This window comes from Ostrea edulis, chromosome 2 (genome assembly GCF_947568905.1).
Source record: "Ostrea edulis chromosome 2, xbOstEdul1.1, whole genome shotgun sequence".
NCBI lineage: Eukaryota > Metazoa > Mollusca > Bivalvia > Ostreida > Ostreidae > Ostrea > Ostrea edulis.
Genome location: NC_079165.1, coordinates 43051104 through 43074572, shown reverse-complemented (window position 1 = coordinate 43074572; position 23469 = coordinate 43051104). Strand labels below are relative to the sequence as shown.

The following is a 23469-nucleotide window of genomic DNA, read 5'->3' as shown; positions in this document are numbered from 1 at the left end:
ATGGTACAAATCACCAACCTTCATGTGCGTGTGCTTCAGTTTGATGGATAATACTATAAAGTCCATAACTTTCTTATACATAATTGGGAATGAATTGATATTCACAGCATGGGTAGATAATACCGAGCGAAGCTCGGACGGGCCGAAGGCCCGTCCGCGAAGCAAGGCTCTAAAGGTAACACGTATGTAAAAGAAAAAAGTCAAAATCAGCAAAAGAAAAAGAGATAATCTCTATATACGTTCACTGAAATTTTCGTGATCCATATGGGCGCCGCCATTTATTATTTTCATTACCTGCTTCAACAGTTATTCGTGTTTTATTTTGAATGCCAATAATAGAAGACTCTGACGTACAATTCGTAATTTAAACACTCTGTTTGTTCAAAGTGAATAGTATAATTATCATTGTAACAGGTTTTAGCAAATAATTACATATAAAACCGTAATACGACTAAATAGATGAACGAGTTCATGAGTTTCTTTGAATAAGTATATACGATAAAATTACGGTTACTTTTTTACCATTTTGAATTTATTGGTTAATTTTGCTTAGTTATATAACGGCCTTTTTCATTGCACACGGAATGTAATATGTTGTACGGTGTGACCGTTGAGACGAGCGAAGCTCATAACATCTTGCAACACAACTTTTATCCGCCTCTTCATTTAACGCGGGAAATATAACGCTCTTGATGTAAACAATCACAAATTGTGACGTCATATTAGCTGCAATGTTTTTTTCTTCTTCTTCTCTCGAACCAAGCAAAAACAAAATGTTTGAAACTATGAGAAAGCTTGTCTGGAATTTAAAAACGTTTATGGTACTTTCTAAACAATCTAATTATTTTAATTACGGGTTTGTCAATGAAGTATACCGCAGTGACGGCGACATTTTTTCGGAAGCATTATGGGTGATACTCATCTTTTTTCAACCGATGAAGAGCAAATCACGTAACTCATATGTGTAATCATTGGAGCGAGCTCGTCGCGTCGCTTCGCGACGCGAGCTTCGCTCGCTATTATTGTTATTTATAATTGTTTGCTTTGAAAAAGAGAAAAAAGTCGAGGCTAAATGTGACGTCACAAGCAACAGTTTACGTCGCCTTGCGTTTTATTTCCTGCGTTCAGTGAATAGGCGGATCCTGTAAAACTGTTGTCCTCATATAAACCCCTTTAATATTGAGATGTTACTGGGTTTTTAGCGCAAGGAAAATTTCATTAAAAATATATATTTTTAAACGAATCATAATCTACCGTACTTAACGGAATTATGATTACCACTTGGGACTCTCCAATGACCATTACATGCTTCGCTCGGTCCAACGGTCACACCGTATACATATTACCGAGCGAAGCTCGGACGTGCCGAAGGCCCGTCCGCGAAGCAAGGCTCTAAAGGTAACACGTATGTAAAAGAAAAAATGAGAAAATCAGCAAATGAATAGAGATAATCTCTACATACGTTCACTGAAAATTTTCTGATCCATATGGCCGCCGCCATATTGCTTTGTTAATTAGTTGCTTCTAGCGTTATTCGTGTTTTAATTTTGAATGCCAAAAATACAAGACTGACATGTAATTTGTAATTCAAACACCCAGTTTGTTAAAAATGAATGTTGTGATTATTATTGTTAGAGTTTTTAGCCAATTATCTAATAGAAAAACACTAATACGACTAAATAGATGAACGAGTTAATGAGTTTCTTTAAATAAGAATATACGATATACTTACGGTTACTTTTTTACCATTTTGAATGTATTGGTTAATTTTGTTTAGTTTTAACGGCCTTTTTATTTGCAAACGGGATGTATTGTTTGCTCTGAAAGAGAAAAAAGTCGAGGCTAAATGTGACGTCACAATGCACGGTTTACGTCGTCTTGCGTTTCATTTCCCGCGTTAAATGAATAGGAGGAGCTTGTAGAACTGTTATTCCCATATATCCCCCTTTAATATTGAGATGGTACTGGGTGTTTCGCGCAAGGAAAATTTCATAATATATATATGTATTTTTAAATGAATCATAATCTACCGTACTTAACGGAATTACGATTATCACTAGGGATACGCCAATGACCATTTCATGCTTCCCTCGGTCCAACGGTCACACCGTATACATATTATAGATATATATAGATTGGTATACTGAAAGATGCAAACATGTACGTCTTTTGAAGGTGTCATCCTTTGAAAAACTATAACCTTTTTGTATTTCACCGAAATAATTTGAAATTGGTATTGTAGATATATCTTGGTACTCCTTACTTTCAAGTGTGGTCAAAGTTACTCACAAATACGTGCATGCAAGTGTACTAAATTCTGATCGGACGATTTTATAATTATCATAACTTTTTGATAAATCATGGAATTATTAAATTGTGAAACGACTGCGTATCGAATGACATAAATAAGTGATGCATAATTTTCATGTGCGTGTGTATGTACATTGCTTTTCTTCAATTTTGGGGTACTAAAATGTTGACAAATTTCTGACAGAAGACTCAAATGAAATTTTTAGTTCAGGTTTCTGATATCAATCTTTTAAATTTAATGTAGCAACTGTTACTAAAACAAATTTGTGTGTGCGTGTGTGTGCGTACATTGTACTATTCAACATCTAATCAAATATTGATAAATATAAACATTCTTTTGATTGAGAAAAATGGAATAACATTGGCATCATATGTACATACAACAAGAACCTAAACTATAAGACAGTGGTTGTGCTGAAGTACACACGCATACGCGTTTATGCACGTGCATTGTTTTGGGCCTCCTATTTTGGATTCACTCTTATTTTCTCATTTTTCAGTGAAATCTTTTTAAATACATCTTGAATTCATATATCAAATCAGTATGGTAAAATTACACACTAGCACAGGCATGTATGTACGGTGGGTTTTGATGGGATCATTTTCAAGCGTCAATAACTGAATTATTTCTTGATAAGAATGGACTGAACGACACAATTCAAGTATATTTTGAGACGCCTTATTCAGTCTCGTGGTCAAAATCACTTACATTAGCATAAAAGCGCGTGCACGTTCTCTTAATTTTTGATTGGATGATGCTTAAACGTCTAAAGCTTTCTTGTTTTACAACTCGTCATTGCAGTGCCAGCCATGTGGATAATAAAGAATTCAATGGTGATACAAATAAAAAAATATAACGAGAGAAGTATATTGACGTCCTTTTCCCTGGACTACCGTGTCCAATATGAAATGTAGCACGGACTGGCGGTTTGAAGGTCCAGTGAAATGAGCTCCCAAATGGGATATTTACAGTGATGATAAAACTGAGCCGATAGGGGCTCAGTATGGATTATATGATACTAAGACTAAAACATATTCACAGAATATTTCAATGTGACAAAGATGCTCTAAACGTAAATATCCAAAGACACTTGGTACCGCTCTGGACATACCAAAATATGACACCATATACATTGTACTTAAAAATGTATGGTACTGTCACAAGCAACTCGCAGTGATAAAAGCATGAATGTGTCAAACAAACTGTACATATCTGTTCAGACGCTTGATGGATATATATGGTAAGAGATACTGATCAACAAGTGCGTGTTAGTTCAATTGATTTTGATTGGATGATTCTTAAACTTAAATACATCTCTTATAACTGAAGGAAATAAAGTGAAAGTTGCAAGTTATGCTGCTTTTAGTAAAAGTATTTCTTTAACAACTCAGTATAACTTGTTCAAACAAAACGGCACTGCTTTCTAAATAGGGACGTTTGAGGAGCATATATAACGATGTTATCATATGAATTCACCCAATCCAACCACTACAAATTGAAATTTTGCAAGTCCCTGATTGATTGATTAAATATTGTTTAACGTCTCTCTCGAGAATCTTTCACTCATATGGAGACGTCACAATTGCCGGTGAAGGGCTGCAAAATTTAGGAGCTTACGGCCTTTCCGCAGGGAGGGATCTTTATCGTATCACACCTGCTGTGACACGGAACCTCGGTTTTTGCGGTCTCATCCAAAGGACCACCCCATTTAGTTGCCTCTTACGACAAGCAAGGGGTACTGAGGACCTGTTCTAATCCGGATCCCCACGAGATTAAAAGTTTCTGAAAAACATGTTTGGCTGTCCTTATCACATTACATGTATATCATAAGCGGACCATAGTCGATGCATTAACGTAACATTGTCCATATTTTCTTTTTTTATTTATAATTGTATAGTTAGACTTGTTTTTGTAGGTTCTTTCATCCATCTAATATGTATGCAAGTACTACGTAGTAATATTTCCTACGGTTTCCTTTTGATTTCTCAACAAGCTGTAATGATTCAATTTCCTCGTAAATGCATTGCAGTTGTAAACAATGAGCAAATGTATACTAACAAATATAGTATGTCTATTTTAACGGCTTGAAATTTCAACAGAATTGAAAGAAGAATATAAATATCGGATATAAACTTCAGTTTTGGAAATGCATTAGGGTATGGACTGCAACGCTTCACGCCTACATTTTTATGAAGCACTGACATCCATAATTAAGTATGCAATCGTGAAGCGTTGCAGTTTGTGCTTGCAAATATGTTAGATTTCTGCAAACAGGAAGTAAAGATTGAATGAACGAGAATTTTTTGTGAATCATTTTTCAAGTCATATTCACACAAGGCACACTTGGTTGTGTAGAATTCAATACTTTGTGGTATACTCGTACTTCTCTCAAAATTATATCTTAACAAGGAAATGCACATAATGAAGAATCAGTTTTCAATAACATAAGTGTTTTCAAGATACCAACAATATCATGTTTATTTTGCCCCGGATCATTTTTCATATTTTATGCGAAGAAAACAATAGCCACTGCATTTATCAGTATTTTTCTCCGGGGGCTTTTCACTAACACTCAGAACACATAGTACAATCGACAATAAATACTAGCATTTGTCAACCAAAAAACCCCATCGGTGCCAACTGTAAAATATTAGTAATTACCAGAAATTATCAGTACCAACAGCACTATGAATGAAATTATCAGTACCAACAGCACTATGAATGAAATTATCAGTACCTATCAGCAAACAGACAATCATTGCGATCTGTTCACCCAGTAAAAGCGATGTATTTGTATATTACACACAACTATGCTTTAGTTTAATTATATTACAGGAGACGGAGTATGGTTGCTTTCCTGGTCGCATGTATGACGGAAACGACTGTCGTTTGGCTGTAGCATTTCAAAGGAATATTCGATACAGTTTGCATATACTTTGTATGCTAAATATAGTTTCAGCATCAAATGATTCAAACACTGTACTGTCAGAAATCAAAGACTCTGTGCTGGTATATTTACGAAATGATACTATTTCTATGGGATGCGAGTTAAAAAACTATTTTACTTCATACCAAAACCACCATTAACGATCACTTATTCTCATGGTCTTTATCATTTCAATCTGTATGTGGTTTTACATATGAGTATCCTGTATCCCAAGCTTTTTGATAGGGACAGGGTCGAAAGACTGCTTTTGAAATATCCACAATTATTATCCATCTATGAAACAGATACTCTTGATAAACAGTACAAAAAAATTAATTCAAAGGGCTTTAGTTTTGCAAATATATCAGAGACTATGCTTTCGACTGACATGTATTTACTCCCAAATGAGTATACAACTTTTATCAAAAACTACAAAGATATTGCAGATTTTGATTCTTCCTTTAGTGATATTCTTGTTCAGGAACTCCTGATCTGCCGGCACCGGAAGATACCTCAGAAGGACATCCAATTAGACGTTAAACACTATCGTCTCATCATGCTGAAGACTCGGGAGATATTCTACGTAGGAGAGTATGTACTGGATCTTAATGATATGGTGGGAGTATGTGCTCCAGTTTCATCTCCTGTCGTTGGATCAGAGTCCAAAATGACTGAATTACTTGAAACCCTTACAACGGCTCTAAATATTGCCAGCACAACTGGCTTGGTTACACTTCTTGTTATCTATTTGTTAATTCCAAGTTTGCGAACACTCCCAGGACTCAATATTATGAATTCCATCTTTTCTCTCATTTTGATGCAAATTACATACACTGTTACAAACACTTTTGAGAAAACGACGCTTCAATGTGTAGTAGGCGGGATGCTATTGCATTACTTCTGGCTATGTATGTGTTGTTGTCTGTATATCTATTGTTTTAGCATGTGGCGGTCATTCAGTGGTCCTATCACTACAACACGATCTCAAAAAAATACGCGGACATTCATTTTTTTCATGTTATTTTCTTATATAGCTCCTCTTTTTGTCGTTGGTGGAAATGCCACGGTTCTCTACCTACTGTATGGGGATGTCGGTTATGGCGGAAAGGTGTGCTTTGTAGACAACAAGATTTCAAACATTGTCACATTCGTTTCACCATTGTCTTTTATTTGTTTGGTGAATACTGTTTTGTTTCTCCACACAATTTCTAGAATTCGGTTCGATAAAACCATCAGAAAATCCAAGAAAGATACGTCAGAGTTAATCATATTTGGGAAACTTTTCAGTTTAACCGGATGCGTTTGGATTTTACAAATTATTGACGGCTTCATCCCACATATTTCTACATACTCTTTCATCGCAACAATTCTGACGTCAACACAGGGTCTGTTTATTTTTCTGAGTTTTGTGACGTCTCCGCAAATCATAAAGCACATTAAATCCTGGAGAAATCTTAATGGGAAGAGTAAAAGTAATTCTTCGAATACTGGGCGTCCTTCCATATTTACAGACACAGACTAAACCACTTCTCTTTATAATGATCATTGTTATTTTGATAAAAAAAAAGTTTGGTGTTGCCCTGTCACATTAAAACCTATTTGCATGTTCATTTTAATTCAGTTTTGTTTTGTCAAATCAAACGTAGCTTTATCCTGCTTGGGACCTCTTTTAAATTGTAAATACCCCTTTATTAAACCTCTATCTATTGGAGCATAAAAACCGCCAGTCCGTGCTCTCAGTAGGAACTGAGCTGTCCAGCGAGAAGGACGCATTGATAGAGCACGCTTCAACCAGAATGTTGCCATCAACTATAGAATAACTTTATTGTAGACACTTTGGCATTGTTGTAAATGTTGCCCGTGTTCGGCTTGTTCTGAGGTGCTACCTTGTAGTGTGTACCAAGTACACGTGTACCAAGTAACCACAGTATCGAAACCAAACACTGGGGAGCATCGACATGTGTGATATCCACGTATGACAGCAGTCATCAGTGTAGTGGATCCGTGTTTAAGCCAGAAACACTTTGAGGAACTTTACGCTCAACGCCATAAAACCGGGACCAGAAACTTAAATATTTGTATACCAAATAAATATGTAAATTGTTTTTCTGTGACTTTATCATTTTCACATTCTAGCACGGTTATCCGTGACATGCCCATTATCATTTCATCACTTTGCGGGTCAAATATATTCTTTTGTCAATTATCAATAAAGAACGTTTAAAGGAGTTTCAAGTCACACAAGTCCTTAGTCCGTCGTTGTCCTTTAAAATTTGAACATACATGTAAGTATAATACAATGTTTCATGAATTTGGTATAGGACACCTTTGGGGAATCCATAATTGTTAGTGTTAGGGTCACTGCGCCTGCAGATGGGGTCAAAATTTTGTAAAGCTTATGTAATTAAAAAAAAAGACTTTGCACAGACTCCTAGATATACCAGAGGTAGGATCAGATCCGTAAAAGAAGTAATCATCCCCCGACGAAGACTAGAAACGTTTAGAAAAAAAATATGAAATTCATGGCTAATATGTGAGAGGATCTGTTGCTAGGGCTGGACTTTATGAAAAGGGATAATTTCTATTAAAAAAATCTTCTTGACTTCCTGATATCAAACATTTCAATTGAGTATATAACAATAGTGAGAAGAGATGCGTTGACTAAATTTTTGAAATTTACGTCACCAGGGTCAAGGGCTCTTATTGCTACATGTAAGATGGGACTAAGCTATAATATTTAGTGAGAGTGTGTTATTTATTTAAGATTCTTCTTCTTGACTTCTTGACATCAAACAACCAAACAGAGTAGTTGTTTATATTGATAGAGACAATTCTTCCAAAATCATAAAATTCATAGCCCCTGGATAGGGGATCTGATGCTACGAAGAATGTCAAATATTTTAAAATTGTGCAATCATTGAAAATCTTCTTTATTCAGGGACATCCAACAGCCAAATTGTGTGTATGAGCACGAATGTCAACAAAATTGTGAAATTCATGTTCTTAGGCACAAACTAGGGTGAATCTCTATTACTCCGTTAAGTATTAATTCTTGTTCAATATTTTGTACCTATGCATAAGTTGAAGAGAAAGGACGGTTATGAAGAATATGAAGCCCTATATAAAAGTTGTGAAATTCATTACCCTGTGCTTTGGGATGTGATTCTCTGGTGGGGCCAATTTAGATTAACATCGGTATATTGAAAATAGATTTTATACTCTCCTTCTGTACATCATGACACAATAATATAAATAAGGTTACGAGGAGCGTGATTACTACTGCCTACAATGTGAAATTCATGATCCCTGGACTAGTTACTTAAGCTTAATACAGTGAAAATAATGTTCTCTTGGACATTAGGAAAACATAGTCTGGAAAGCTAAGGAATGTTTACTTAATTTTTGAAAAATAATTTACAATTTATTCAATTTAGCTGTTCGATGAAATGTTGTTGCATGTTACTCAGGAGACCATTGAGATTCATGACAATTTTGTCTTATTGTCTTTGAATATACACGTCTGTTTTAAATATTTAAGTTCTGAAGCTCCACTGAGCCTGGGTCAATATATACCCCCAAAAAAGAAAAAAAAGACATGTCTTTAAAGCTACACAATGTTGTTTTGTATGTAATAACTTGCATTATTATATGACCAAATACTTCTGAGCTTCTGATTTGCTGATAGCAAACATAGTAGAAAAATAAAACATTATGTGCACCTCCACTCATCTTGACAATTAAGGTTTCCAACATCAGACCCAAAATATATCGATAATTTCCAAATTGATACGATTGCTTAGTTTTTGTCCTCCATTGAGAACCCACATCTAAAATTACTTTCGACTAGGTCTTACCTGCAAACAAAGGAAACCAGTCAGTTATCATTTGTAACAGTTCATTTACACCATTTCCTGCATATGTTGTGACACAATGCGTCTGCTTTTTCTCCCTCACAACAATTAATATTTTCGTCCGGAGTAAAGTTAGGGGCTTGATAAAACATTTCCCGGATCCTACAATGTACCTCTGTAAGTTTTTGTGTAGTTTTGGAATTCAGTATATTTAATGATATGGATCAAAGAATTCATATCTTGATGCTGAAATCTTTTCTAGGCTATGTAATGGTGTTTGTTTGGGAAGTACAGAACCCCTTATGATGCCGTTATTTGTACCTCAGTAGATTATAACAGGGGTAGCAAGGATGATGTGATTTTGTCATAAGAAATTAAACAGCCTTTACATTATACTACTTAGATACTTTGATTAATGCTTTTGGATTAAATGAACACACATTTCATCTTTCGTTTATCTGTCGAGAAATTCAATATATTCATAAAGATATGTCTAGGTTCTATGTAGGAACTTGCAAAATTTCGTTTTCGCTATCGTTATATAACATACGAGTATTTGCCACCATTGACGATATTAATTAATTTGGAGGGTTCAGCATTTTCATCTAAATTCTAACCTTCTCGGACAGTCATTTTTAAATCTGGGTCGAAAATGAACTCATGTGACAAAGGATGTGAAATGTAAACAGTTATGTTATAGTTCGATATTGGCACAAGAGTCTATGATTACATGTATAACGTAATGTTTCTGACATGAAGGGGGGGGGGGCTCCAGAGTGCCAAAACAAAAAGTAATCCTGATCAAACATCAATCTAAAAACTTCAGACGAGTCATAAATATGTAGATACTCGCAAAAATAGGTCGTGGTGCATTTTTAAGACTGGCGGATATCTAGGTTTGATAAAAAAATAAAATTCAGCAATACAATGTGACAGTTTGTATTTCAGGCAATCATAGAGAACGGGTGGATCTTATTAGTGTTCAGAACTATCACATTATCGCCACTCTATGATATATATCAGCGACTAAACTTCAATGAAAAATAATCACACCATTTGACAAATATAGATAGAATTTCGTCAGTGACGTACCTCATGTGAATGTAACAATTTCTAATCGTGTTGGGTGTGCATTAGTTCACGAAATGGGATTTTGGTAACAAAACAATTAGTACTAAAAGTAGATCCAGAACCAATATGCTGGACATGCATATTTCACGTTCTACCCACGGCTTGATGAATTTATTTGACCGCTTTTATCTCATTTCAGCATAAAGAGCGACCTTTGCTCATTGACTTTGCTCATTGACTTGAATTGCTAACCAAATTGTATACTTATGTAAAGAATTCAAGATTCGTGTAATGGAAAACTTACATTATAGTCTTCTTTCAGGATAGGATTTATATATAGATTTGTCTTGAAATGTTATTGCATTTTTAATCACATCATTAAGATTTTTTTGCATTTGTGACCAGTTCGATGTTTAACCAATTTTATTGAATTATATGTTGATTAGGAAACTTCAATATGCTTATGTCGAATTCATTAACTGTAATTAGGACTGTCTCAAAGAAATTAATTTGTATATATAGTACATTGTATGTATCATAATGAATTGTCACTGTTCAGCAGTTTTATGTCTTGCCACCCATGTATTAGTAACAGAAATAGTAAGAAGAACTACATATGTTGTTGTATTTTAAATTATGTATATTTGTACAAATATTTACTCCGATTAAATAAATGACAAATCCATGAAAATACTAGTTTTAATTGATTGTAGGATTGATTGAATACTTTGCATTCTGTCGATAAGTTTTATACTGATATTGAGACATCACCAGCTGTAGATGAAGTACCACGTGCTTAGTGCTCAGGGCCGTAGCAGTGAGGGTTCTTTATCATGCTAACGCCTACTGCGACACGGAACCTCCGAATTTAAGGTAATATCTGAAAGACCCGCGATTCTCAATTATAAATACCGAGCGTTTGGCGAAGGAGCAATCACTACCTATTTTAATGTCTTGGGTTTGACACGGCCATGGATAATCTTATAGGTCTCAGTGTGAGGGAGGGAATTTTGGAAGAGATACAAAACAACAAAAATATTTTACATGTACATTTCTGTATTTTATTCACTACAGTGTAGAAGGTGTATCATCGCCTACCAACGTATTTGGATTGTATTCATACCATTGTTAAGTAAAGTATAAAATTAGAGGTTTCTAAGTCAAATCTAATCACGTTGCCCTGATATTTTTAAGCGGCTTCTTCGGTAGTTAACAATGTATCTATCTTTGGAAGGGTTTTGTGAAGTTAAGGGATCCTGCATAGGTACGGTAACTCATATTTATTCGTCCCACTTACTGGGATATGAAATGTGTTTCAAACTGAGGCATGATTCAGAAGAATTTCATCTTTTGAAGAATCATAAGTAGGATTACCATGAAAGTGAAGATAACAAACAGCGATCAATCTCATAACTCCCATAAGCAAGACAAAATAGATAGCTGGGCAAACACGAACCCCTGGACACACCAGGGGTGGGATCAGGTGCCTAGGAGGAGTAAACATCCCCTGTCGACCAGTCACACCCGCCTTGAGCACAATATCTTGACACCAAAAGTCAATAAAAGCGTGCAATTGAGGATTTCAAAATCATAGTTTATCGACCATTCAAAATATATATGGTAACATGCGTTTATTAATGGTAAATATCTGTTGAACACTCACCTCAAATTGTTTCAAGTTAAGTATGACAGATTTTTTTTTACAGTCGGTCAAAGTATGGTATATTTTTCGAGATTTTTCTCACATGTAACCTTCGTTACTGAGTCCTTGACATGATAATATGTAAGATAAACATTATTTTTCCATGTATTATTCCATAACTTGGAATTGACTGAGCATATATTTTTCTAATTTGCGAAAGACAATAAATACAGGTTTTCAAAGAAAATATTTAATCAACACAAGAAGAAATTATCTGCTGTAAAAGTCAGCAATAAGATTTTAAGAGCACAAAATAAACGACTAGATATCACTTTCAATATCTTTGAAATGGCAAAAAATAAAATTGATTAACAAATATTCTCGAACAGTTCAATATGTATGAAACATGAAAACAAAAGACTAGCAATAGATATAGAACGATAGCTTTTTTGTATGTAAATGAAGTAGCGCTATAATTATGTAACGTATGTTTCAACACTTGCACAACAGTACATCCATGAAAATATTATGCCAAAACGATGTCACCATCAGTTATTCTTTACGATTGATGTTGCAAAATCATAACGACATCACTTAATTCAATGGAAATACCAACTTTAATAGAAATATAACGTAGACAAGCAAAAATGTTTACCAAATGTGTCTTTTCTTCTGAATTTATTAATTCACAATAAATGTGCGATTAAAACAAAAGTGATAGATTGATGTTTCGCTATATAAATGCCCATGATTCTTATAGAAATAACAGACACATATTTTGAAACCTGGATTGCTCTTTGTTATAATAAACAATGAAAGTAACGTATGTTTCTTATTTTTCCTTTCATTACTATAAACACATCATTTCTATTCAAAAAATGGAAAGAATCATATGTACCCATTTCTAACAATCTGTTTACAATAATAATATAAAGAAAATGTTTAATTTCCCAACATTTTGATTAAATGTATACCGAATCTTATGTTTTTGTTGCTTATTTTGGAATACCTTTCCATAGAAACTGTCAGTATAATCCACCACGCGGTGTTATGAATGAATATTTAACGTGAACCTTAAGACATAGATGTCCCCTATTAATTTTGAGGTCAAAAGGACAACGGTTAAACTACTCTGGACATACGCTATTGTCCGTTGAGAAATCTTTCCTTGATAGACATCAAACTTGAAACACTGGTGCCCCTTATGAATAGATGACCCCCATTGGATTCCAAGTCACAAGGTCAAAGGTCATACAAAATTACTCAAATGACCAGTTGCTTATAAGTATTTTGAGAGACAAAACTTACATGTATCATTATGGTAGCCTTTGACCGGTAGTTAAACCTTTATTTTCACTGTCTATACAGACATTCTACCTTTTCAGTATTGCCACAAGGGGAGCATATAATATTATTTCTAAAACATTTTTTCATGGTTGTTCTTATATTTTAATACATTTTTTTTTCATGGTAGTTATTCTGTACTTCTACTCTCACAAGCGCCATTTCTGAAAAAAATAAATAAAAAATTAAAAACAAGTAGAATAATATTACGTAACGGAATTTGTGGTAACATATGTTACACTCAGATAAAATATTTTTGAATGATTTCTCTATAAGATTGCATAGAACAATCATCAGAGATTAGTCCCTTCATTTCTAAGATATATTATGAAAAGATGCTGAATTCTAGCAAATTGATAAATGTAGAGTTGCATAGTTACATGTATCATAAATAGGACAGGAGCAGAGGAAAACATGTCCTGTATTTCTTGCAGAGGATATCTGTATATGCTAGTGAATACGGGAACAATAACACATTTGTTTCTTCATAACATAGTTGATATTCAACAAACATATCATTAATGATGATATTTTGTCAATATGTAGTTCAATATTTGATGTCGAATCAAGCATTTCATTAAGTAGCATACGTTACTTTGAGTAACGTATGTTACCAGCATTCTACTCAATGTAATTCTTACACCAGAAGAATTTCGAGATATTTGGAATACGATATACATTCTTTGATATCAGAAGAACAAATTCAGACCAAAACATTTCATCTGCTTAATCAATATTGTATATCAAACATTGCAGTTGTTGTAACAGTACTTACCGTAAGAGAAAATTAATCCTAATTCTCAAAGTTTAACACGTATTGACTTTCAAACTCAAATGTTCATAGTAGACGTTCATGTCGTATACCACATCATGCAGAGAGAGAGCAAAAATACGCTGGAAATTGTTCTATCATTCCCTTTAATTAATTTCTCGGTAACGAATGTTACATCACGAATGTTACATCTTGACACGTTTGTCAAATTTCAGACCAACCAATGACTTCTGCAAAAGAAATGTTTATATTTTCATTCTCTGTACACTACGAGATTTTCATAAAAGGGGTAACATTTGCTCTGCAAATACGTTTTCATAAAAAAAAATTAGTGTATCGTATGTTACATTTCTAAAATCAGAATTCAAAATTTTGAGAATATGATGACTTCTTCTCAATGCCACATCCAAATATCGCTTGATGAATATTTTCACACAGTTTTTGAATATTTTAGCGCCAAAATAGATCAAAAACATAATGATAATACGAAATCTTTGTCCATACATTGAGTGTTTAATTGACCCTATGATCACATAATATAATCTGGCGACATGGAGTAATATATACACCACTGCTTAAAATCATACGCAAAAGTTGTTAAACTTTTATTGAATGAAAATTTAGGAAATACAAATGATATTAACGCAAAGAAAATTTAAAAACACGCTCTCAGATTTTTATATTTGCTTGTTCAATTTTAAAAATTGAGTCGGCGACAGTCACGTACGTTACAAAATTAGGGTATCTACGCTTCCTACCAAGTTTATAAGTAAAGGGGAAATAAAAAGTATACCATGCCTAGGGAGGCTATGGGTCCATGAATGTATAGCACACAAAATATATGATTTGGTATAGCTTATTTTCTAATAAAGTGCCGGCGACATCGATTGCACGCTTTTATTGACTTTGAGTGTTGATCAGGTAAACGGAGTTATCCGTAGTCAGAATCATTGTGCCAAGAACGGTCTAACAATCGGTATGAAACACGTCAGACAGCATTTGACCCAATGATAAGTTGTATAGGCAAACGAGATGGTTATCGACCATAGAATTTACGAAATGCCAAATTGGTTTAAAATACAGCTGAAATAATGAGCATTCCAAACAAAGACGTTGTTGTTTAAAGTTTTGTCAACTGGAACCAGACATGTAACCTATCTAATTCTTGTATCACTAATGGTTTACTAAACACAGAACGATAGATGGAACGTATTTTTGTTTTGATGTGTCTAATACATGAATTTGATATTCATTTTATACTTTTTATCCATTCTGACAAGGTATCAAGTTCTTCGTTTTCTATGTAGCCCATCGTCTGGTATATTTTTCTAAATGCTCTAGTGGAACTAAGAGGGATGGAGGGTGTAAAATAGTTTGTAAACACTTCTCATCCTGTATGGCTTATCGGATAAACTTGACACTCTACAATACTTCATTTCGACTTGTAGATGTGCATATTGTCAAGACAAGGACGATTCAATTGTTTGATTTGTTGCATACTGATTGCTAGACCGTCCTTGGTACACTGATTTTAACTACGGATAACTCTGTTTACCTGATCAAGATATAGGGCTCACAGCAGGTGTGACCGGTCGACAGGGGATGCTTACTCCTCTTAGGCACCTGATCCTACCTCTGGTATGCCAAGAGGTCTGTGTTTGCCCAAGTCTTTATTTTGTATTCCTTGTGGGAGTTATGAGATTGATCACTGTTCGTTATCTTCACCTTTCACATTGTTCTGACCAGGGACCTGATATTTTCCTATAAGGATCAGTTTCTTACTGGTGTTTCAGCAGAACAGTAATTATTTTTATATCATATACATCAATAACATTGGTCACATCGATGTTGATTTTTTCTTCATCTTTCCCTCTTTGCACAAAGTACAGTTCGTAATGTTAATGTTCCTACGTTCTTCTCCATACCATACAGTACATTACCAGGAGGGGGTTGTAATTTGAAGCCCATTGGGGAGGTGGGGAGGCATTTGTTTTAAGCAAAAACAAACTACAGACTGTGGACAAAAGTATTCGCACGATCGCGTCATTTTTCAAACGTGTTTATCGAGTATCGTACATTGCGGGTTATCTCTCTTTGCACAGACATGAGTTATCCTTTCACCGATGATGTATTCAAAGAGTTGAAGGTCAATTATGTGACGTATTGATGTTTGTGTTCGTCTGCAACTCTGTTTGCAGGTTGCACCACTCTATTAATTTTGCCTATATGTTCTTACCAAAATTACTCACCTTTGACCTGACCCTGCTGCCTTAAAGTAAACTTTTCAGAAGTTGTACTTTCACATCATGTAGTACAGTTCTTAATGAGCATTTTCATACCAAAAAATACATACCCATCCAGCAAGGCGTGAGAGTTTGTTTACATCGAAGTCAAGCACGTGCAAAATCAGCTGGTCAAAAGCCAAATCACCCACCTCTACAACAAAAATTCAAAAAAATATTTAAATCCTTCTTTCATGGTTTTTACTCACAAAATTTCAAACACAATACTTGAATTTACATCTCATAAAAAATTGGAGAGCCTACCTCATAAGGAAAGTCCCATAAAACATGCAAAGTTCCAGGAATTATTTTCTTTCGGCCATGATTCGACGTGAACCTCCACATAAATAGAGTGATGCAACCTATACATGCAAGGGAGTGATTAGAAAACATGGGTTGTAAACATCGGAACTCGGTATAGGCTGCTAAGAAAACATCGTAGCATTAGTTCAGGGCTGTAAAAGTTCCGGGGAAGTTGGAAAATTATTAAGAATTCCTATATCAACTGTTTATAGTGCTTGGAATAAGTTTCGAGTGCGAGGTACAACAGAAAACTAACAAAGAAGTGGACGAAAGAAATTAGTGAGTGCACGTGCACAACGGAGACTTGTTAGATAGACACAGTTGGACAGAAAAGGACCACTGTAGGACGTTACAAAGATGTAATGAAAATAACAATACAAATATTTCAAAGAAAACTATTTGGCGATGTTTAAGACAGAAATGGATACTAAATATGTGTTTGTATCAAGAAAATACGGTCCGAGTTGTCAATCGTGTAAAAAGTGTGCAATGGTGTGCGGGTAAAATAAACTGGACCGTGGAAAATGAAAGGAAAGTGGTAATCTCTTCTGACAAGTGCCAGATTGTCTTTGGAAAATACTGTCGAGTATATATATGGAGAAGAAGGGATATAAATCTTGACTGTCGGACTGTATTTTCCCCCGAAACTGGTAAAATATTTGGGGATGCATTACGTGTCATGGCGTTATTACTCTGCAGAGTCAATACATATAGCAGCATGAATAACTCTGAAAATTATGTAGATAAATTGTGGCCTGTACAGCAAAACTCTTTCAAGATGACAATTATCTGTTTATGGATGACCATACACCTGTTCATTGATCTTGTCTTTCAACCAATTACAAAACGGACAAACAAATTCCAGCACTGAAGTGGCCCACACAATCACCTGATTTATGCCCCGTAGAAAACATTTGGCTGGTAATTAAAAGAAAACTTCATATCACATTTGTACATTAAATTCTGGTGATGAACTGTATCACAAAATTCTGGAAATCTGGACTTCATTTAGAGTAAATTATACAAAATCTCCATGCACCCTTCCACAACGAGTGCGCAAAGTTCAAAGGGCCCGAGGGTATATCACGAAAATATTAAGGTACTTGACATTCTTTTATATATTTTTATTGATTATTGATAGAAACAAATTGTTTATTTACAATATTTTTGCATTTACAAGTTATTTGTCCTGTTCAGACACTCCAAAAACATGTTTGTTTACCGTCAAGCGTTTTCGATAAACAAAATGGCCGCCATTGCCCGTGCGAATACTTTTGTCCACAGTCTGTATATTATTATTGCTCAGAATTTCGTAAGTAGAAATGTGATATATCTCGTCACCAGGCTGTGTTTAATGATGTATATTTATTTTATGAAGAAAAATTAAACTTTTAATTTTATTTCAATGAGTGGATCCATTGATGGTGGAGTAATATCTAAGTTGCGTATTATGTGAACTACGACTAAACTAATTGATGTATAAGATACACCGAAGAAAATAATATGGATGACAAATTTTAACAGTCTGGTTTAAAGTCGGCAATTTGCAAATTCTATGGTCGTTATAACGATATAATTTACCAATACAAGCGGTCACTGGGTTATATGCTGTTTCAAATTTTTCATACGAATTTTTAGGCAGTTATTTACACACTGATGTTAATGGATCCATTTTTGTCTACTTTTAAATTTGTATTTTTATAGCAGTTAAGGGATTGATAACAGTGTTCATGATATTAACCTTTTCAAGTACAAGATATGGACATATGGATGATAACGAACAATGATCAATCTCATATGTATATGAAGCCGAAGTTAAGTGGTCAAAATGGGTTATTAAAGGAAAGGAAGACAGCCTGTAAGGTTACAAGAAAGTTCTAATCAAATATAATGAACTATTAAACATAACAACATGCAAAACTATTATACAATGATGTCACATTAAATGCACCGAGACATATGTTAATAATGTGCAATTAACTCTACATGTATTGCCAGGACAGGTCAGGGTGACAATGTCCACTTTAAAGTAACTAAAGTAATAATATTACAACAGTTATGCTGTAAATATATCAACACTCATGATGATTATTAAATCATATAACTGGACAATGTTGTTATAAATACATAAAGCTACTCTACACACCTTTAGTGAATATTTTAACATTCCTACTGGGACACAACCCATCTAGTGTTCATTGTTTCCTGTCATACACAATTTATATGTTTTACATAACAAGGACACCAACACCAAAACTTCACAACCTTCCTAGCCTAGCGCCTAACAGCACAAACATGTCTGATAATAATGCATATTCGCTAACTATGCTCAAGTATCAAATAAGAAAATCATTACCAACCTGTCAAATATCATACAATAGTTCGTTATAACACGAGTTTCGTCTTGGATTTCAAAGGATCCAGATGTAAACAATGCGACCGTCAACTCACTTCACCACATAATTTACAAAATCCAAATTAAAGGTCAACTGAAACGAAATATAACTTTTTCCATATTAAGTATGTATTTGCTTCATTTAGATCGTATAAAATGATTGTGCGGGTTTGTTCGGTTCATTTTGGTCATATATCCGCGATACGCGCGGATAAAGATAGCGCACCTGTGTCAGAGCAGAAAATATTGCGGGAGTTATGCCCCTTTACACGAACCCGCCATATTGAAACTAAAGACGCTAATCAGCAGGTGACGTCCGGTAAACAACGAGTAAATATGGTGTTTTGTGCGGTTCCTGACTGTAAGGTTTAATATAGACAGAGTAACAATGTTTAGTTTCCCTACACACACAAAAAATTGCGGAATTTGGGTGGGGAAATTAAAAACAATGGATTAATTATTGGCCGTCGAAGCACTCTATTGAGGACTGTTAGGCCTACATAATAAGCCGTCCATCAGCTGTCCATGGCATGGTCTTTGCATGGAACACTCAAGAATGCAATGAAAGAAAAAGCCAATCCCAATTCTCTTTGATTACAAACCGCTACACGTAGCTACAAAGACCTGAAAGGGCCGAAAACGGAAAACAGATTTGGACTTTCCCCTTCATAAACAAAACTTCCAGAGCTGTGGAGAAAAGAACGTAAGTTTTGATGTAAATGATATTGGCTTTTTTATTGACATTGATATAGTATGACACGATTTATTTGTTTATTTGTTCTCTATACGAATATCCTCTACCCCCACCCGTCACACAATTATTTCATACTGAAGCTTATTTTTATTACCCCCCCCCCCCTTCATGCAGTCACACAAGTCATTCATAACTGAAGTTTACTTTCATTCATTTGTTTATATTAGTTTATATGAGTTAGAAGTTGATGACAATGTCCGAATCATTCTTCCCCCACCACCCAATTCCAAGACAATCAACAAAAACAACCAATTCCATTCAATGTCATATGATCCTGCCATTCAAAATGATTAAATCATGAATGGGACAAACACTTATGAAATGACTACACAAACCACATATGGAATGATTGCAAGATTTGTACTAGAGCCACAAAATGACATGAATTGTATTATCAAATTTGTTTTCAAAAATATTACACATTGGTGTAAATTTAATGGATACTTTGAATGTTCAATTGTTCATGTAACATACATGTACATACATATGTATACAAGTTAGGTGAAGGATATCAAGTAAATATCTATGAATATTATTCTAGATTGAAGTGAACTTTTGCAAATGTGTAAATTAGAATCATAGCCAATATGCATGTTAAGTAACTTTGTATAAAATCTGAATATTTTTTCACTTGTGTTCTACACTCATGCCCTTTAGATTTTTTACACTTTGTCCATGATGTTACTCTTGATACTGTTACTAAATTTGAATACAAACTCAATACAGTGTCAAACATGAAAAAATTGTAAATTTTTCTAAAATTCATTATTTTTATGCCATAAAGGTAAATGATTTTAAAACAAGTAAATATAGGACACATATTTGTACTGAGTTTTCTCTGAAGTACAATAATTAATATAAAATCCAGAAATAGGTATAGAAAAATCTACACAAGTAGTAGTACAATAAAAATATCACTAGTCGAGTATACTTAATCAGCTTTATGATATACATGCAACATGACTAAGTACACATGATCCACATTTGATTAATTAAATGCAGAGCATATATTTATTTATCCATGCTGATACTATGCAAATTTCCCAAGTTACAGAACCCCCCCCCCCCCAAAAGAAGCAATTTTACAATTTACTAAATAGATAAATTGTGAAATTGATAAATGAATATTTCTTACAACCATAGTTTTGATAATATTCTTATAATTATGAGATGGAAAATTAAACTTGTATCATTAAATAAATCCAGTTGTTAGAAAAAGAAACGGAATACATGTACAAATTTTACATGTAGGTCAATTTTGACCATTGACATACTTATTTTCATTTTTATCTACTAATTTGCATTAAATTATTTGAAATACTTGAATAAATTAGCAATTTCAATCTAGAAAATATTAAAGAACATTGGTATTTAATAGTATCTAGACATTTATTTTACAATGCTTCATTAATATGAAAATTAATTTTCTGCGACATTTGAATTTTTTTGTTTTTCTTCACCTCAGATATGTACATTTTTTAAATTGACCCACATAATTAGTATGTATGTGAGTGGATATTCATAATACTAGACAATAAGTACATGTTTATTGAATTGTAACGTTTTGTTATATTTCAGATTAAGCCTTTGAATTGATGCAGGAAGTGATCAGTTTGGCTCCTACAGAAACTCCAGGAAGTTAATATAATGGATGTTGTTGGTAATTCTCCTGCCCCGATCACAAATTCCTACCAACATGTGTCAAACTCAGGTGACTGGGACCTGTAGACCTTTTGGATTTAACCCAAATTACATATATGTAAATTGGTGATATATATTATGTACAATATAAAAACTGAACATCAAGCTATGTTTACTTGTTTATATTTATTTATATCACTTATGAAAAATGCATTAAGAATTTATCACACATTTAAATTAATACCAAAGGGTATTTAAATCCACAGTACTGTTGTGATGGAATGATTTCTTATCATAGTCACAACGCAGGATAGAAGAACTTTCCAATTGTTTTTCCCAAGCTACTACCAGATCTCCAATATGCATGATGTCTGTAAAATCTGTTAAAAAAATTATGAAGAATTTTAAAATTTCAAATATAATTGATGACTTTCATCTAACCAAAAAAAAAAAAATTGTGGGGGGGATGGGGTTACTTTAAATATGAATGATTTTTCAGGAATTAATTTCTGATTTAAAATTGATATAAAATGTACACATGGTTAGACAGTAAAATGGGTAAAGATAAAACATAAGAAATTGATTGAGGCACATTTTATGTTTATTTGAAAGGAAGTGCATAAAAGGGTCAACAATTCAGTGGGTTTAGATATTGAAATAGGAGAGGTTCATTATGACTATGGCTCATAGTGAATCAGGAGACCGAGTGCCTGCCCCATTGACCATTGACATACTTATTTTCATTTTTATCTACTAATTTGCATTAAATTATTTGAAATACTTAAATAAATTAGCAATTTCAATCTAGAAAATATTAAAGAACATTGGTATTTAATAGCATCTAGACATTTATTTTACAATGCTTCATTAATGACTATGACTATGGCCGTGTCATAGTGAATCAGGAGACCGAGTGCCCCCCCCTCCCCCCCCCCCCAATATTAACTTTGAGTAATCATAACAAAATACATACTTGTGAATCAATTCCCCCTCCTCCAAGGGACCAATATTTTGTATGCATTCATAATAAGCTGTTCCTATAACCAATCTGTTGAGACAGTTTGCCACAACAAAACCTTCGTGATCTGTGATGCAGGACACGCCCACTTCTTCAATCCTATGCACTGTAACATTTGGACTCCCTTCTTGAGGGCATTGCGATGACATTACTAGCCTATATGATCACCTGTTAGAATAATAGAAAACTAGTCTTAGAAATACATGCTGATGCACTTCTGAGCTTTGAGTAATCGTTTCGTTTTCATTAAAAGTCTCATATAAATAATTAGCCTAAATTAACAAACCATTGCATATCGACCTCGCATATCAGATGGTGAACAGGTGAAGGGCATTCGTCCGATTGATCCTCGCTGTTTTCTGAATAACTATCGTTTTCCACTAGTGGGGATGCGTCTCGCTGTACAACTGGTTCGTATTGGCAGGGCTGCACATTAACACTAAGCGATATATCTATTTCAGGAATACAATCTTCCGAATGATTTTCATATCGTGCCGCCATATTGAAATATCAGGTTCGCCTAAAGGGCAGATAACTCATACAATAAAATTTACCGGGTTGAAATTAACGATGTCGTATCTACCTGGATGATCGAAACAAAAATTATTCTTATGTGAAAACATTTAAGGAATGGTATTTTCTTACGGAATTTATTTGAAAAACGAACTTTGAAAATCGTTTCAGTTGACCTTTAAGACTAGTATAGACGGAAATTCAAGTTCCGGAATATCTAACCACCACGACAAACGGGACAAATTCATGGAGTGTGGAGTAACACTTACTCCCTAATACTGTAATCAATAAAACAACTACTTAACCACTGTTAACACTACTTATGAAACATATACCAGCAGATAAGCATCAAAGAACTACATAATGTGACTGCTGAAATATCGGGAATACACAGTACCGATAAGCATATCCACAGAATCTGTACAAAGTGTATGCATCATTATGAAACCACAATCATAACACAAGTTAACACATTTGCATATAAATACACACCTGTGAGATCACTCAAACGCCTGGTTTTACAGGTGTTGGAGATAACAGCAATACTTATACAGTTGTAGGTTATGGCACCCACGCTCTGAGCATCGTATTAGGTCACAAAATCTAAGCGATATAATATAGAAATGGTGACCCGAAATATCCGGAA

The 23469-nt window shown here is 34.2% G+C and overlaps 2 long non-coding RNA genes across 3 annotated transcripts; both read right to left on the bottom strand.

Annotated features, from left to right (window-relative positions):
• Positions 1 to 12627: 12627 nt before the first annotated feature.
• LOC130051691 (uncharacterized) lies at positions 12628 to 14876 on the bottom strand. Its single transcript, XR_008799973.1, has 2 exons — positions 13921 to 14876; positions 12628 to 13309 (listed from the first exon to the last, which is right to left on the bottom strand). It is a non-coding gene; the product is annotated as an uncharacterized LOC130051691 (long non-coding RNA).
• Positions 14877 to 21459: 6583 nt separating this feature from the next.
• On the bottom strand, positions 21460 to 23000 carry LOC125675146 (uncharacterized). Of its 2 annotated transcripts, XR_008799972.1 has the most exons (3): positions 22597 to 23000; positions 22266 to 22478; positions 21460 to 21672 (listed from the first exon to the last, which is right to left on the bottom strand). It is a non-coding gene; the product is annotated as an uncharacterized LOC125675146 (long non-coding RNA). The 2 variants fall into 2 exon arrangements; XR_008799971.1 differs by having other exon boundaries at positions 22266 to 23000.
• Between the last annotated feature and the right edge of the window lie 469 nt (positions 23001 to 23469).